This window comes from Pinus tabuliformis, chromosome X (assembly GCF_031772625.1).
Source record: "Pinus tabuliformis cultivar Carrire ecotype Pingquan chromosome X, CPIR1, whole genome shotgun sequence".
Lineage (NCBI taxonomy): Eukaryota > Viridiplantae > Streptophyta > Pinopsida > Pinales > Pinaceae > Pinus > Pinus tabuliformis.
Genome location: NC_142308.1, coordinates 911,773,643 through 911,786,421, shown reverse-complemented (window position 1 = coordinate 911,786,421; position 12,779 = coordinate 911,773,643). Strand labels below are relative to the sequence as shown.

General features: G+C 38.5%; 1 pseudogene; it reads left to right on the top strand.

Moving 5' to 3' along the window:
- The first annotated feature begins 1,071 nt into the window (after nt 1–1,071).
- On the top strand, nt 1,072–3,119 carry LOC149142647 (uncharacterized; annotated as a pseudogene).
- The last annotated feature ends 9,660 nt before the right edge of the window (nt 3,120–12,779 follow it).

Below are 12,779 nucleotides of genomic sequence, written 5' to 3'. Positions count from 1 at the left end.
ATTGGGATTCAAAGTTCTCTACATTACCTTAAACATTGTCATTGTGATGTTACTTCCCTCTCAATGTCTCCCTTCATTTCTATTAGAAACTTGTATTTTCCCTTGAAATTCACGCTACTAAAACCATTTTCAACCTTCATCCCCATTGCAACTACCAAATTATTGTTCCACTGATCATCACAACTTTAAGTCAATATAGAAGAATCTAATATTAAAAGTTTCAATAAAAGGAGTGCCAATGTATCTTCTTGTTTCATCGTCAAACATGTCCTTGGTTTAAATTTTTTGTAGTATTAAGCTTTGTAATGATTCATTTTCACCCATGTCGGTAGAAAATCATAAATGTGTAAGAAAATAAAGCTTTAGCATTATCTCAGGTTTCATGTGAACTCTTTTAGCTACTGCCAAATGCCTTCCACATTACTACAAGTCTATTCTAGAAATGTTCTTAGGCTAATAATACAAACAGTTAATACACTTAGAATACATGTGTAGAACACAATATTCATAAAATTGTGCTTCGCATTTAATGCAAATGGATTTCGTGAACATTTACAATGCTACATGCTATAGAATAGTGCTCGAATGCTTAAGAAATAGAGGATCCTGCATTATAACATTCCAAGGAAGAAAGTACGAAAATTCATTACTATATGGATATTTAAGATTTTATTAGTTTATCATCATTTTTTGCATGATGTCTTAATCACTATTATAATTTTAGATGAATAGTGTATAAAACATATATGCCAATTTCTATCCAAAACACATAGCTAGAGCTACAGTGACATATTGTACAACTTCTCCATTGATTACATACTACAAGAATAGTGCATGGATCTATGGAATCAAGTCCAGATTAGGGAGTTATTAGTGTATTTATATGCGCTAATAGGAAGCATTGTTGTTAAGAATTGTGCTAATGATGGCAACACAAAAAAACCATTGTTACTACTGACAACTGTTAGTTCCAGTTTTCGCAGCTTGTCACCATGCATCAACGTGGGCTTTTACTATGTCTGATTTTCAAAGGTGTTTTGCACATGATATTCAGTGCAAAACATGTCATAAATGTGTCCATCAGAAACAGCTTGGGAAAAGATTTCCAACGGTATATCACACTCCAAAAACCGGCTCTCGGATCAGAAGATATGACCGAATGAATAAGTGACTCAAAAATCTCCCATGCAATAGTTCATGTATTGAATGATCCAGAGGAAGCTAGGATATGTCAGTGGCTGGCCTTGTGGCTGGATTGTGATAGTGAAGGAGAGAACATAGCCTTTGAGGTCTATTGTTGTGTTGCTAATCCTCATTTCAATAGATGGCGAGCTCGTTCTACTTTGATTCAAAGAGATATCCATGAATCTGTGCAGAGGACATTGTACATTGTTGATAGTGATATTGTGGGTGAAAGGTTGGTTTACAGCTACTGGTCTCATGTTTCTAGAGATGGATTACACTTTCTACAGTTGTGGTTTGGCATTAAAGATTTTCTGATAATTTCTCCACAAAGTATGAGTGGAGTTGTCCTTGATGCACCAGAGGCCACCAAGCTTCTAAGTGTTGTTGCAATTGCTTTGTCAAATTGTGACAGTGCTATCAGGATATGACCATCATTTGTACCAGTGCATGATCCAACTCGCAAGGCATATAAAGGCATTCAGAACATTGATACAACACTGACTCAGAGGTTTGAAGTAGATCGCATCGGGAGCCAGGTTCCAGTAAAATTGATGCATTTGGAAGGTCTCTATGAGCTCTTTATGTCAAAATTGGCATTTTCTTCATCTGATTCTTTTGCACCAATTATCCAAGTGCACTACACAATGAGACTGACATATAGGACACATATATCGGGACATGAACTTGAACACCATGAGGAGAATGAATCTCGAAATACAGAGACTAGAGTGAGCATGGAAAGTGATTTATTCGACAACAGACAATGGGATGATGACTTCCCTTGGTCTGAGTGGTACTCTGCAGAAGATCCAGTTAAAGGATTTGAGTTAATCACCATATGGTCAGATAAGGTGGTTGAAAGTTCTGTTGAGATGGTTGAATTTGAAAATGCCTTTGTGCTTGAAGCCGATAAGTGGTTTCTTGTGCCCATAACTATCATGGATGGGAACAATTTTATTCAAAATAGTCCAGTTGGATTTGCATCAAGATTGTGTGCTCTGGTGGAAGCATTTTGCATTTCATTCGAGGGACAATTTGTGGAGGATTTTGTTACAGCTGAAAATCCACACATTCAGAGTGTAACAACATCAGCTGTTGTTCCTCCACCTACTGTTCTTGATCGAGTACTTAAAGATATTTTCCATGAAGGGCCTCTGGTTTGGAAGTTGTAACATACGAGCCATTTCTGTAGTTTGGGTAGAATTCGTGCGTCAGGTATTTTAGCATTGGTAAGAGTTACAACCCTTACCAATGATGTCAAATGATGGAACCATTGACCTCAGTTTTTGTTTAGTGTATCAAAAGTTACAGATGCTTGCTATATGTATCAATAAGAAAACTATGGAGTACAAAAAAACATGGTAAACACAATAAAGACAAAGACTCTGACCAAAGAGAGGATGCAAAGCAGGTAGAGATCAAACCATTGGAAAGGAATGCAGCAAGAAAGGATAATTCTCACAATATACTTCATAAAGAATGTGGCAGCTTCAGGTCTGCTGAAGGTGTGAAAGATGTTGGGAATTCTGAGGCATCAATGTCTTACTTGGATAACCATAATGAAGCTACAAGATCTGATACTAAAAATTGATCTTTGCATCAAGGACGAAGGGGCTCAGCTGGACTAGCCAGAGATCTGATGTTGTTGAAGACCTGCCAGAAGATGCATGTTCCTTTTACTTAGGATATACCGATAATGACACAGGATATGCATGAAGAACGACAACAGGCAATTGAAGCCCTCAGTGATTCCCTTGATGGGAAAAATTTACATGCTCAACTAGAAAAAGAAATTCTAGCCTCAAATATGGCAGCTTTTAAAGCAGCAAATCTAGAGGTAGTATTTGAAGATTTCATCAGATGGCATTCACCAGGTGACTGGATTGATGATTCTTTAGACAAAACCATGGAAGGTCATGAATGCATAGTGCAGGGGAAAGTTTAGCCATGAGATCAGTAGCACTTACACCTGGGAAAGAAACAAAACAACAGGTAGCACGGTTAGTTTTCTAAAAAACAGTCATTAGCATGATATCCAATTCTTATATTTCATTTCCAAATCCCCGTGCCCCGGCAACCACAACAACAATGCACACAAGTCAAAATCGAAAGCCAAGACAATTTAAGTGGTGCTACGCGTCGCACTATGGCACTACGTGTAGCACTGTGGCACTGGGCTCCTGGGTTTAGCGCTGCACATAGGACTCAATACACTTACGAAGTTCTCAGAGAAGTAGTCATGTTTGAAAAGCAATCATGGCATCGTAAGGGTACTCCAGCAGGCAAGTTGGTGTGGGAAAAATATGCTCAGGTTACCAACAATCTAGAGTGAGAGCGGCAAGGCTTGAAATATTTAAAGGTTACATTTCACCATGCAATGAAAGATGAAGATATCCATGCATGTTATATGACTACCAAAACACATCACTGTTGGTGATGTCCTAAATGAACTCAAAACAAAGGTGGAGCTATCTAACCCAAATGTAGAGCTCCGACTACTTGAGGTCTTCTACCGCAAAATTTATAAGATTTTTTCTATAAATGAAAAGATTGAGAACATAAATGATCAGTATTGGACTTTGCGGGCAGAGGAGATCCCAGAAGAAGAGAGGAATCTGCATCCAGGTGACAGGTTGATTCATGTTTACCATTTTAACAAGGATTTGTCACAAAACCAGATGATCCAGAACTTTGGAGAGCCTTTCCTTTTTGTTATTCATGAGGGTGAGATCTTATCAGAGGTTAAAGAATGAATCAAAAAAAATTGCAGGTCCCCGAATTTGCTAAGTGGAAGTTTGCATTCCTTTCCTTGGGTCGTCCTGAGTACCTTTAAGATATAGACATTGTATACCATCATTTTCAGAGACGAGATGTTTATGGTGCTTGGGAGCAGTACCTTGGGTTGGAGCATTCTGACAATACATCGAAGAGAATTCACCAAGTCAGCCAGAACCACCATTCACTTGAGAGGTCTGTGAAGATATACAATTGAAAAGCAGGGATTGCTTGTCCTATAGCAATTCTCTTTTATGGATGGGACTTGAGGTTGATTCATCTGTAATATAAATCATATGATAGTTTGGATGGATGTCCACACTTCTCTATGCTATAGAGTATTGGAGTGTTATAACATAAGTATATTAGTTTCAGATCCAGCATGTGACAAAGATCAAGTTCCAGAAAACTTCAACACATGGCAGTGTTCAAATCATTTAACAAAAAGATGGCAAGGATTTTGGGCATCTGAGGCATCTACAGGGCGCAGGTGTAGGATGATTATCCTATATTTCCATCGATGGTTCCAAAACAAACTTTGACAATTCGGCTTGTGGCAGCAAATCAATTTTTTTATTTTTTATCTTTTTATTTTTATTTTTTTAATGAGATTTAATTGGATTATTTAGTGATAACTTAATTGATATAGATTTAAACAAGAATGCAACAAAATACGGAGATAACCATATACACAAAGATGCAGCAGAAATAATACTTCATTTCATTAATGTAAAATACTAAAATATGCTTACAAACAGAAATGGAAATAAACCATCTAAGGCAATGGTAGCTTATCTCTGAGAAGAGATGTGGCAGCTACATGCCTCTGAATTCTGTTACAATGAGGATCAAAGGCCTATTTATTTTTGAGAAACAATGGAAAACCATTAACATCCCAAAATCTAACCCTAGAAGATGAAATGCCAAATTGTAGGCCCCATTTTGGGTAAGTTGGTACAACAACTTCCCAGGGTCGTAACTTTGGCACCCGATCTTCGTTTGACGCATACAATAGCTCGTTAGGAAGATATATCTGAGCACTACAAATTTTGGAAGAGCAACATCGGTCTCTAGACCCATGTTGCTCCCAGGTTCCCCAAAACACATCATTTAGGGCCTCAAAACGGCTTCGGAAGTTTAGGACCCAAAAAACTGCTAAAAATAGTAAATTGTGCTACAATTAAGGAAACTGGAAAACTGAAAGAGACAATTGTGGGGGTCCAAGTGGGATACGTGGGTGGTCACCAACATCCACCTGGATCATTCCTTCCCCCTTAGGAAGGAATGGTCCCCATTGCATTGAGTTCCTCCACCTATTGAACTTCGTCCCTGGTGAGATGTTCTGCAATCTCGGATGTGTCTAGTAATGGTGGGAAGCATGGACGAGGGTAGTACACATTGAACACTTGGTGTAGGTGAAGGAATGGAGTAATTCTATGCTCCAAAGAATTATTTCCCACAACCTTGGTAATGGTGTAAGGACCATGTAGGCATGGTCGGAGCTTCCGATGGGCTCTTGTAAGGCGTTCTTTCTGCAAATGCAACCAGGCTTTGTTGCCCACCTGAAGCTTGTGTGGTACCCCTGTGGGTGACAAGAAGTTGTTCGTGTGTTCTTTCATGACTGTATCCCTCTGTTGCTGCTACTGCATGGAGGAACCCTTCGTGAGGGTCATGGATGTGGTGATGATCTTCCCCTTACTTTTGGAGTGAACCAGATAGAAAATTAATTTCCTAGTCTAGGAGATGAGCTTGCTACCTTTCTTGGCAGTGATCAAAGAGTTGGCGGTAGGTGGGGCTACCTCCGGTATCCTGTATAATGAATTAACCAAAGAAATAATGACAGTGTGAGGCCTTGACTCATACATAGCATGTCGCCTCCACAAGTTTGGCTGGCCTAATAGTACATCACAAACATCCAGAGGTGTAGCATCACACAATACCTCGTCTGTGAAGGGTTTGATGCTGTAAGGAAGGCAGCACTGCTGGCGAACTTTGAGATCTTGTCCTTCATGAAGGCACTTGATACTGTACGGCTGTGGGTGTGGTGTCATTGGCAGGCCCAACCACTTCATGACCTATGCTAAAATGAGGTTCTTTTGGCTCCCACTGTCAACAATGAATTGTAGTGGTGAACCCTTCACCCACATTTTTGAGTGGAAATGGTGCTCCCCCTCCTCTAGGTCTTTAGGCTCATTCTTTTGGATCTTGGTGGTGGCAACAGTGGCACTGGGCTCTGCGTTAATGATCTGCTTCCCTTTGCCATTCCCCTTGTCGGGTTCTGACTCAGGGTCAGAACATGCATCTGATTCGGAACCCTTCAACTCAGCCACCAGCGAATGCTTGGTTCGACACTCACTTGTGTTGTGAGTGGGGTTCTTATGGAACTCACACCACTTTCCGGTGTCCTTCTTTGACTTCGTGGTGTTGTTCTTTGCTTGCGGCTTTGACGGGTTGTCTTGAGTCACCCCACCTTGGCTTTTTCCTTTGGTCTTCAGATTTGCAGATCTGAAGTCTCACTTCTTCTGTTTGAACTTTTGCTTGATTTTGATAACGTATCAGTATGTTGTGTCGAGCGAGGAGATGTTTAGGAAATCCATCTCTTCCTTGATGTATCTATGTAGGCAGCCACGATAATTGAGTACCAAATGTAGCTCAGAGTCCTTGATACCCAACTGTGTGCGAAGGATATGGAAAATGTTTGTGAACTCTGGCACATCTTGGTCCCTTACATACCCCAATGTGGTCCATTTGATGTATTTGTCCTCATAGCTTTTGACAGGGTAGTACTGCTCCTTGATGGCATCCCGGAATGAATTGCAAGTGGGTGCGGCTGAAAATAGTGAGCTCATACTTTCATTCTTTTGCTCACAGTAGGTTTCCCACCAGTCCTTGAGATGGGGGGCTGCTTTGAGAAGAGAGAAGACAATCTTTTCCCGACTCGAAAATTCATGAACAAGAAAATATCCATCTAGCAGATTTAACCATTTATCTATGGCATCTACATCTATTTGACCCTCGAAGATGGGGATTTCAAAATTAATTTGTACCTTAAACGTTGTGGCATTTCCAGAGTAGCTATTGGAAGTCGATGTATCGCCTTTGGGTAGCCGCTGAAGGATCTGCACAAAGCTATCCATCATCACATTCCTTTGCCACTCAAGGGATTCTTCGAGCAATATTTTGATAGGATCTTTTACCCCCTCATCTTTCATTTCATCTGCCATGGGAGGCCGTCAGGATTTTCAAGGATGGTCTTGCAAAGGTTCGACCAGTTCAAGCCCTAACTCCTTATATCTCGACCTCGTTGGGGACATGCAAAGAAAAACAGAGAAAAAGCAAACCGCTCTGATACCGCTGATCTAGATTTAAACAGGAATGCAACAAAATATAGAGAGAACCATATACACAAAGATGAAATGGAAATAATACTTCATTTCATTAATGTAAAATACTGAAATATGCTTACAAACAGAAATGGAAATAAACCAGCTAGGGCAATGGTAGCTTATCTCTGAGAAGAGATGTGGCAGCTACAGGCCTCTAAACTATGTTACAATGAGGCTTGAAGGCATATTTATTGTTCAGAAACAATGGAAAACCCTTATCATCCCAAAACCTAACCCTAGAAGATGAAACACCAAATTATGGGCCATGTTTTGGGTAAGTTGGTGCAACAGCTTCCCAAGGTCATAACTTTGGCACCTGATCTTCATTTGACACATACAATAGCTCGTTAGGAAGATCTACCCGAGCACTACAACTTTGGGAAGAGCAACATTTGTCCATGGACCGTGATGCTCCCAGATTTCCGAAAAAACCTTGTTTAGGCCCTCAAAATGACTCCGGAAGTTCAGGACTCGAAAAACTGCTAAAAACAGTAAATTGTGCTACAATTAATGAAACTAAAAAATTGAAAGAGACAATTGTGGGGGTCCAAGTAGGATAGGTGGGTGGCCACCAACATCCACCTGGATCATTAATTTATGTAATTTGACTGCAACAAATATTTTATTTTGATTTTTGTTTTAATTATTTTGATTCCTATATTTAGGAAATCATAATTAATATGTAATAAGGTATATGTAGGGTGATTTTTGAAGATGTAAGGGTTCATTTTTGGCAGCAGAGAGAGGCTTCTTGGCACTATGTAAATTTTTCCTGAATATCATTTTAATAAAGTGGTTTTTTCGCTTTGGACCTGGGATCCATCACGGTGTTTACTATTCAGTGTATTTTTCCTATAATTCACTTACATATTTTGTTTTCTCTACCTTGTTACAACATTATCTAAGAGATGCGTTAGGAATCCATCCCCTATGATGCTCCTTTCATGATGCTTTTGTTGTTAGATGTAATGGTTTTCTTTTGAGCAACCTTGTGTTTCTCTTTTGTCTAACGCTGTCACTGTATATCCATCCCCTCATTGATGCCTGCAGGGCAGCGGTCTTTTCCCTCTTTTATTCTCTCATTATATCTTTAATCTGGCTGTACATTGCGCTTACTTTGCCCCAAGTTTGCTGGCAGAAACTAGCCCCAAATCCATAGCCCAATAGTCCCTTCTCTTGCTGTTTTCAACCCACAATTTTCAACCAAATTATTATTCTTCATAGCTAGCCTAAGATTCAGTTATCGCAGCCACATTTTGTTGGCAAAGAGAGAGACCTCTCTAGTCTAGTAGGGCTAGATGAGATATCAAAAGCTTGGTCTGTGGTTACCTTGGAATTGCCTCTTCTCAGCCTTGAGGTTCATTCTGAGTGCTAACAACAACATCAGTGGACAAGCCAATCCATGTAGACATTGACTTGGAGGTTTCAAATGTTATTACTTTAGTTTGTCACTCATCTCTTGAGATTAAAATGATGATAACTCAACCACCTGAAGGATAAACCAAAACAAGGGACTCCTTTTCTCAAAATACAAGCTTTATTTTCATTCCCCAACACTCAAAAACAAGAGTGCTATTAGATCCATTGGATCCGAGAAATTTGACATAGAATAACCTAGTAGTATGATTGTTTATGATGGGTTTGCATACATGAGCTGACTCTTTCAATAAAATTCTTGAATATAAGAAAGCCTACAACTTGGAATAATTTGCAGAATAGGGGAATGAACTCGGTAGGTAATACACTTACCTCTATATGGGCCATAAATGAAAGCTTTACATTGATGAGACAAGGTCAAAAAGGCATTGATAGATGAACTCTTCATTGGTCATTGAATTTTAAACATGTACACAATGGGCAATAGATATATTGCATTCATCACTTCTTTTGTAGATCTTTGGTACACTAGGCATTGAATATTGTGCTATCATTTTCATCACTACTTCTATAGATATTATATCTTAGGAACTAGATAGAGTTAGGATGAGAGCTACAGGCATGTCTATTATTTTTCCACAGATGTAGTAACCTTAAGATTCATAGTGGAGGTTTTTTGGGCTAGCTACGTGATACTACTCTCATAATGGACATCAATTGGGATAAATCAAGAAGGAAAAGTACTTTTTTCATGAATGCAGACATTGAATGGAAGCAGAGGATCAACACTAAGTACATGGAATCACAAATCCTGAAGACTAAAATATCTACAAATGGAGTGGCATCTCATGTTCTTTCATAGACTTGGTTACTGGTATCTTTCTAGATTCCATAGAACTATTAGGTAAAGTTCTTCCATAGTTTGGAACTCTTAAATCTCTTCGACCACATGTAATGTCTGTGAACAATCTCACTGGTACACTTCTAAGAGAGATTGGAGATTAAAACAACTTAGCGTTGTTAGATCTATGTGGAAATATACTAATACGAATTATACCCTCTTAAATTGGTAACCTGAGGAATATCCAGACCCTTATTACCAACCACAACAAACTTGAAGGAATCCTCCCTCAAAATCTTGGCAATCACTCTTGTTCTGTCAATTTAATTATATATTATATCTGATAACCAAATGAGTGGAAAGAATCAACATAACACTAGAGCTTGGCAGGATATAGAAATTGAAAGTTATTTTTGGAGGTGGTAATCAAAACATTGAAGGTGAACTTACTACTGAACTTGGAAACTATAACAATCTTATTATTTTGGGGCTTGGAGAAATGAGGATTTCTAGAACAATCCCTCCTCCATTTATATCATTCAAAAAATTAAAATCTCTCGCACTTACAAATAAACTTTTAGGATCAATCCATTTGGTCTGAGCACTTTTTCTAAACTTGTATATCTATATATCTATAGAAATAGTCTGTCAAGATTTCTACCCAAGGAGCTTGGTATGTTGCAAAAGCAGGAAAAGCTTCTTCTATGAAAACATAATTTGGTAGGAAGTATACCATCAGAAATTGGCAACTACACAAGCTTGGAGGTTATGTAACTATCACTGAACACTTTGTATAGAATCATTCCTAACACAATATGTTACTTGAAGAATCTAGGTGAGCTTCAACTCATTGTTAACAATATTACTGGTTAAATACCTTCTTCCCTTGTTAATTGCACTACTCATATGAACCCATGTGAAGGAATATTGAATCAAATTTCATTGAAGAACTAATTTTATGAACATAATTAGGTGTTTTGAACATGAATAAATGTTTTTTGGGTCGTTCTCATCCTTTTACAGAAACCTCCATTGGAATCTAGTGAAATTTGAATAAAAGAGAGTGATGTCAAGTTTCACTTTCAATAATGGTGAGGTCAATAAATGAGTACATTTCTATAATACTAGGTGAAGAGGTCCAGGGATCAATAAGTGATAATTTTGGCATCGATAATTTGTAAAGAATACTAGTCAAATATGGTACCAATAAAGTTTGGAACTTCTACAATGCTAATGAGTCCAACTTACCTCAGAAAAAGGACTTCTACAAAGTAGAATAATATTCCATTTCCCTAACCACATTCCAATGAAAAGATATATACTTATAGGGATGTAAGACATCATACCATTCCTAAGAGAATTATAAGAATTTACATTTTATACCCATGATGTAGTCTACATTCTCTGGAGTAGGTGTCATCTTTCTTAGCAGGAACACAATTGTCTCTCTAGTAAGATTCCAATATGGAATTACATATAATAACTACATATGATATGTATGTATAGTTTTTACTTGGATGGCCCTCTCGTAGCCTATATTTTGTCTCATCCATCATAGTGTGATCCTAATGAATTGTTGGGTTGTATTATATTCTTTCCACGACTAGCCTACGTAGTTTAGCGGGAGGTTAGAGTGGGGGTGGAGCACCCCCTTCGATCTACCGATTACGAAGTGGGAGGGCAGAAACACTCCCTGTCCACGGGGTTTGAGGGGGAAGGGCAGCACCCCAGGGAAACTTTTTTTGGACCCTATATTAGCTTGGGCATACCTACCTATGGTTTTATGCATGGTTTTCAATCCATGGTTTTGGACCTGATTGTTTTCGGTTCATGGCATTGGATGCTTCGGCATGTATAAATATGTATTATAACACTGAAAGGAACATAATGAAAAAGCAATTTGGTAGTCTCGGTTTTTGGATCCAGAGGAAAATCTCTATGTATATGTGTTTTATGTGTTCTGCTCTTGCATTGTTTATTTTCTGTGTTTTAGAATTTGTATGCAAGTAATTATGTATGTTGTTAAAACCTACATTTGGTATCAGAGTTGTTTTGGCTTGAAGGGGATGCCTTTATTGTTGAAAGGTTTCACTCAGGCCTATGGTAGATCCTGTTTAGTGGGAGATCTACAGGATCGATTCTAGTGGTGAAAGGAGATGGTGAGCAGTGGAAAGATATAAATAGAGAAATTTAATGGTCAAAGTTTTGGGTTATGAAAACTCAAGATGGAGGATCTACTGGTGGATAAAGATCAATGGATCATGGTAGATCCAGGTACTAAACCAATCGGAGTGTCCGATGAAGAATGGAAGAAGTTGGACCGGAAGGCAAAGAGCACAATACGCTTTTGTGTCTCAAATTCAGTATTGTTGAATGTATGAGGCGAAGCTACGGCTAAGGATTTCTGAGAGAAGTTATGGACTTTGTACCAATCCAAGTCTCTCGTGAATAAACTGTTCCTATGGAAAAAGTTGTATAACCTAAGGATAAAAGATGGAGACTCGGTGAAAGAGCATATGAACACATTTAGTACTGTGGTAAATTAGTTATTATCTGTTGATATAAAAATTTCAGATGAAGATAAATGCAGTAGTGATCCAAATGGAAAATGGCATCAACCCATGGTACTCATCCACCCATATTATTCATCGACCCATGGAATTTGCCCATGTTATTGTAAATGGCATCTGCCCGTGGTATTGTAAAATCCACCCATGGTATTCATTCACCCATGGAATTGACCCGTGGTCTTGTAACTGAAAAATACAATAAGTAACAAGTCACATTTTGTAAAAGGAGAGATTGTCCGCCACAATGTAGCCTTTATAGTTATTATCGGTTTTAATAAAAAGTTTCTTTGTGGTTTTGTTTATTGGGAATTCTCCTATTTTTCTTATGGAAATGCAAGTTTTTCAGATCTTGGGGGTCTCTATCCCAAGATCCATTTCAATCTTTTAGATCTTGGGGGCCTCCTCCCAAGATCCAGATCAGTGGTATCAGAGCAGGTTATGATTCCATGGGAACGAGGGTTTGATGCATATTTCAGTTTCAAATTTTGCAGCAATATTCAACAACCTTCAGGCATGTGCTACAACCTCCACAGAGCACTTTCTTGGGTCAAGCAGGAAGAATTTTTCTTTTTTCATTTTTTTGTAGGAATTTTTTTTGGGTGGCGAATTTGCAGATCAGATCTGAAACATTTAGTATAAAATTTA